General features: G+C 42.2%; 1 non-coding gene across 1 annotated transcript; it reads left to right on the forward strand.

Moving 5' to 3' along the window:
• Positions 1-5,419: 5,419 nt before the first annotated feature.
• LOC142431249 (U6atac minor spliceosomal RNA) lies at positions 5,420-5,542 on the forward strand. The gene has a single exon (XR_012780784.1). It is a non-coding gene; the product is annotated as a U6atac minor spliceosomal RNA (small nuclear RNA).
• The last annotated feature ends 651 nt before the right edge of the window (positions 5,543-6,193 follow it).

Genomic DNA, 6,193 nt, shown 5'->3' on the forward strand with positions numbered 1-6,193 from the left:
TAGAATCATGTCATCTGCAAACAGTGGCAGTTTCACCTCCTCTACTCCCCGCTGAATACCGTTAATATCCTTATGTTGTTAGTAGGACTTCCAGTACAATGTTGAAAAGAAGTGGGGACAAGGGGCATCCTTGTCTGGTCCCTTTTTCAATGGGATTGTTTTAGTCTTTTCTCCAAGATAGCTTGTATAAACTTGAGGAATTTCCCCTCCATTCCTATCTTCTTGATGTCTTAATTAGGAATGGGTGTTGGATATTGTCAAATGCTTTTTCTGCTATCGATATTATCATGTGATTCTTAACCTTTTTCTCTTCAACGTGGTGAATAATGTTGATGAACTTTCGGATGTTGACTCATCCCTGTATCCCTGGAATGATCCCACCTGATCATGATGGATGATGTGTTGTATATACTTTTGTATTCTATTGACCAATATTTTGTTAAGGATTTTTGCATCGATGCTCATTAGAGATATCAGTCTGTAGTTCTCTATTCCTGTGGGATCCTTTCCCTGTTTGCGTATCAAAGTTATACTGACTTCTTAGAGTGAGTTTGGGAGTCTGTTGTCTTTTTCTATGCTCTGGAATAATTTGTGGTGGATCAGTGTTAGCTTTTCCCTGAATGCTTGGCAGAATTCTCCTGTGAAGCTGCTTGTTACGGGAGTTTTTATTTCATTGGTAGATTCTTGATAATTATATCTATTTCTTCTGCTGGCATAGTCTGTTAAGGTTTTTGACCTCTATCTGGGATAATCTAGGATAGGATTGTTTTCCCAGGTATTTGTCCATGTCTTCCACATTGTTGAATTCATTAGAATACAGACCTTTATAGTACATTGTGATTATCCTTTTAATCTCGTTGGGGTCTGTTGTGATTTCACCTGTTTCATCCCTCAATCTGGCTATTGATGTTTGCTCCTTCCTTTCCTTGGTTAGGCTTACCAGTGGTCTGTTGATTCGGTTGATCCTTTCAAAGAACCAGCTTTGGGCTGCATTGATTTTTGCTTTGTTCTCTGTTTTCCTACTCATTTAACTCTGCCCTGATTTTTATTATTTATTTTCTTTTGCTATTGGAGGGGTTGTTCTGTTCTAGTTGCTGGAGGTGTTTTGATAGCGTATCAGTCATAAGTCTCTTCCTTTTTCAGATATGCGTTTATTGCTATTAGACTTCCTTTGAGAACTGCTTTTTCTGTATCCCATAGGTTTTGATACTTTGTATTCTCATTAGGTTCTGGATACTCCCTAATTTCCTCTCTAATCTGGACCAGTGCCCATTCGTGTGGCAGAAGATCGTCATTCATCCTCCAATTGTTTGCCCTTGTTTTTCTGGGGTTTTTTTTTGTTGTTGTTGTTGTTGTTGATCTCCAGCTTTATGGGGTGGTGATCCAAGAGGGATGTCTGAGTAATCTCTATGTGTTTCAATTTACTTAGGTTCGATTTGTGTCCCAGCATATGGTCTATTTTCTAAAATAAGGCATGTTCGCTTGAAAAGAATATGAATTTTTTTGCATTTGGATGGGAAGCTCTATGAATGTCTATCAGGTCCAGTTGCCTAATTGCAGTGTTTAGCTCTGTAGCCTCCTTGTTGAGCTTCTTTCCCCATGATCTATCTTTCTTTGATAACAGTGTATTAAAGTTACCTATAATGATTGTTGAATCTGTGATTTCTTTTTTCATCTTTAGAGTAGTTTGATGAATTTTGCAGGTCTCTCGTTAGGTGTGTATATATTTATTATGCTCACTGTTTCCTGATACTTTGAGCATTATATAGTGCCCTTTCTTGTCTCTTGTTATGGTTTGCACCTTGAGGTCAATTTAGTCAGAGATTAGGATTACAACCCCATCTTTTTTTAAGTTGCCATTTGCCTGGTATATCTTCTGCCAGACTTTTTTCTTAGTCTGTTTTTGTCTGTGAGCTTAGATGCATCTCTTGCAGGCAACAGATTGATGGGTTATGTTTTCTGAAGCACTGTTAACATTTGTCTTTTAGTGGGCAAGTTGAGGCTGTTGACATTCAGTATTATTATCACTATCTGTGGATTCATTGCTATCTTGTATTTTTGTGTTGGATGTTTCCCTATCTCCCTTCATTTCAGTGTGCTGTGTTTGTGTGTGTGCATGGTTCCTTCTTTTCCCTCTGAGTCAATGTTATCTTGGTAATTGTTTTTGGCATGTTGCCTTCTGGGTGGAGTTGTGGAATATAGTGGTCTCCTGCTTGTGCTTGGTGGATGTTGGTCTTCCGACCATGGTGAATTGGCAAGGATTTTGCACAGGGTGGGGCATCTTAGGGTGTGTTCTTTTAGTTGTTCCTTGTCCTGGAAAACTCTTACCTTGCCCATCTATCTTAATAGATAGTTTGGCAGGGTAGAGGATTCTCAGGTTGATGTTTTCTCTTTCAGTTTTTGGAAGATGCTACTCCACTCTCCTCCTTTTCATGGTATCTGCTGATAGGTCTGAGTATATTCTTACCTGAGCACCAGTATATGTGGCCTCCATTTTTCTCTGGTGCTATTAACATTTTCTCTTTTTCCTTCAAGTTGGATAATTTAACTATTATGTGCCTTGGTGAGTTCTTCCTGGGATTTAGTCTAATTGGTGTCCTCTCTGCTTCCTGTATGAGTGTCTGATTCTCATTTATTAAGGTAGAGAAGTTTGCTTTCATAAATTCCCTCACTAATTTAGCAGTTGAATTCTTTGTTGTGCCTTGTTCTGGTAGGCCAATTATTCAAATGTTGCTTCTATTCATAGCAGCTGTCATTGTTCTTAGGTTTTCTTCCACCACTTTGATTATCTTGTTTGGCCATCTCTCCCTTTTGTTGAAGTACGCCTCATTGTCCTTGAGATTGCTGGCACAATTCTCTGCCTCTTCTAATCTGTTGGGGAGGTCTGTGATCTTGTGTTTTTCTTCTGTTACCTCATCCATTAGTTCTTGTATTTCCCTTTGGTGTGTGGACTTCATCCCCTCTATCATGGATTTCATCTCCTCTGTCATTACATCCTTATTCTGCATTGCTTCCCTCATATCCTGTATTACTCCAAGCAGCATTCTGAAGATTTCTTTTTGTGGCAGATCAACATCTGATTCTTCTTTAAGCATTGTTAGGTTTATGACTTCCTCTGCTGTGGCATTTTGTTTTTCTTGTTTTCTTGTTGAGGGTGTTGAGGTATGTTATGGTTTGCGTGTAATTTTGGAAGAACTGGACACTATGTTTCTGGGAGAGCAGGGGCCCTGAGCTCTTTCTCTGTGTGACAGGTAACAGTGTTTTTGAGGACTACCTGTTTCTAATTATGGGTGGGTCTGATTGCTATGTAGACCAGGTGCCATGGTGACTCAGTGGTTGGTGGCTGTGGAGGAGGGCTCAGAGTCTGGGCTGAGGCAGGCAGTTGTAGGTATGCCATTGGGCAGGACTTCAGTGAGGTCACGGGCATAGTCTGAATTGTCTGGCCACAATTTGCAGCCTTTTAAAGACTCTGTGGAGCCCCAAACCGGTAGAACCAGTTTTTGGCCTGTGCCTATCAGAACCTGTTGGCTTTTCCTGTTTTGTAATGTTAAAATCCTAGGCTGTGCACTGGAGATTAGAATTCTGGCTATCTTGTTATGTTAATGTGATGCTAATAGTCAGTTCTGGTGGCTTACATTCAAAGCTACACAATGGAACACAGCCTTGAATTGAAAGCATTTAACCCCCCCCCCACTTTTAATGGGCTTGGTGGGGGGTGTGTGTGCCCTGGTATTGGGGCTATGCCACACTGTCCTTCAGGGAAGGGGAACCAGATTAGAGGAGTGGGTTGGGGGCCAACTGGATCTGAATTCACTCCTGACTGCACTCCTGTGTCACTCCTGGCTCTATCCTGCCAGCACTGGTGGTTGTGCTCTGGGGAACTGCATTCTGCCACAGGTAAATATCCCAGTGGCCCTTCAATTGCTGAAAATTATTGTCTAATTATCTATCGTTACCCACACTGGCAAGAGTGGAGCTGGGGTAAGGTGGGAAGGGGATGGCCAATGTAGTCACTCCATTCCTGGCTAGGGAGGGGAGTTTCAGAGCCCTAGACTGCAGGTGCAGTGCTGAGAGCAGAGAGGGGAACTCCAGGGTGAGGTCTTGTGGCTAGTCCTCAGAGGATCTCTGTGAGCCCAGGATTATCACCACTTTTAGACAGCAACCTGGGGAAATGACCGTTTGCTGCGGGTTTTGTATCTTGGGTGCAGGAAGGGATGGCAGATGCCATCCTACTGGACCTGGCAAGGGGTTAGCAGAGCCCGCAGACAGACACACTGAACTTAAAGCATTTCAGTGAGTTCTCGAATTGCTTTTTTTGATGAAAATCACAGAGGAAGGTATGAACAGACTCTAGTACCCTGAATCAATTTTTAGTACCCATCTTCCCAGTATAGGCCTGTTACCTCTTAATTTTCTGGTCTAACAGTAGGGGCACTGGGTGGGTGATTCTACCTGGACACTATGCTGACTCCTCCTGTTAATGATTTTTAAAGTGTGGAGACCCCTGCCAGCACTGAGATGCTTACACGTTCACTGACTTGGTGTTCCTCCTGCAGTCGGCATCATTGTGTATGTTTTGTGGGATGGAGGAGGACTTTGTGGATTGGTGTTGGACATATGGGTTAATGTTGGACTTGTGGGCTCGAACAGCACTGGGTTGGGTTGTTTTCTTGATGCACACTTTTTTTTTGATGCACACTTAACCTTTATATAAAACTCTCTCTTATACATGAGTTTCTGTGGATTTGTTTCTTTAACGTTCCTAGACTAATACAGTACTTTTCTTCACAGTGCCTCTTTTCAGCCATGCCAGCAGGCATGCCTCTTTGGTCCCTGGCCTCTCAGCCACATACTCCTTTCTCCTTTGCCCTGCTCCAGCAAGTGTTACAAAACTCCTTTAGTACTGCTAAATGCCCCAAGGGCATCCAACTCTGCAAGCCAGCCTCTGGCCTGAAGGCACTCAGCTTAACTTCTCTGCTTCAAGGTTGGTGTGGAACCTCTGTACTGTCTCACAGTCTCAGTGCTAAGGCCTCTGCTGCCTCCACCATGTCAGGCTGGGTTCTTGCCTGTGTTTCGCTGGTGACCCTTCTTCCTTGATGGTCACGGATTCCTCTGTTCCTACTTGAATGGAGAAACTGACAAGTCCCCACATTAGAATCCTTTCACCTTATTTGCATGTTCCCACCCAGTCATTTGGTGGATGTAATAAAGACTAGGCTAGAAGAGCCACAACAATGCTGTAGAGCACTTTCTAGTGCTCCCACACTATTGACATGACTATTTACCAAGACTCAGTTATGTCTGCGCTCAGACCAATTAATATCAGCTCTGATTGCTATTGGGGGTTACGTAATTTAATTATGTATAATATGGGTACAAAAAGAAAGAGATGTTTTTGTTCCTTCAAAAACGAAAATGAGTGTTGTATGAAAGGAGAGGTTAGCACTCCCCTTGATAAGGATGGAAGAGGCCCTCGGACCTTACAACACGCATATGGTTAAGGCATTGCCACCTACCTTGTGGCATCTAACCACGGTTTAAAAAAAAAGGGGGGGAAAAAACCCCAAACCAAAATGAATGCTTTGGAAAGATGAATACTATTGGATTGTTGTCGTTAGGTGAGTGATCCTGTGTACAACCAAATGAAACACTGCCTGGCACCGTGGCAGCCTCATAATTGTTGTTGTGTTTGAATTTCTCGTTGTACCCACGGTGTCAGTCCAGCGTGTGGAAGGCTTTCCTCTTTGTCACCGACTATTTCTCCAAGCATGCTGTCCTTCTCATGGATGCGTCTTGCCGGATAACATGTCTAAAGTATGTGAGACGAAGCCTGGCCATCCTTGCCTCTGCGCAGCATTCTGGTTGTTCTTCTTCCAAGACAGATTTGTGTGTGTGCAGGGGTGATGGTGGGGCGATTCATGGGGCTTTCATTATTCTTTGGCAGCACCACAATGCAAAAGTATCAATTCTTCCTGATTCAATGTCCAACTTTCACACATTGTTGGATTACATAAAGGCAAGGCAATTATAAAAGTTCGAGTTAAAAAATAAAATTCTAGAAGGATTTTTAAAAACTCAGATTGTGAGAAGATTTTTTTTTAAAGTTGTGATTTGGGTGAAAGTTTACAGAACAAATGAAGTTTCCATTTGAGAATTAATCTACCTTTTGTTTTGTAATAATAGTTGCAACTTT

Source organism: Tenrec ecaudatus, chromosome 17 (genome assembly GCF_050624435.1).
Source record: "Tenrec ecaudatus isolate mTenEca1 chromosome 17, mTenEca1.hap1, whole genome shotgun sequence".
Taxonomy (NCBI): domain Eukaryota; kingdom Metazoa; phylum Chordata; class Mammalia; order Afrosoricida; family Tenrecidae; genus Tenrec; species Tenrec ecaudatus.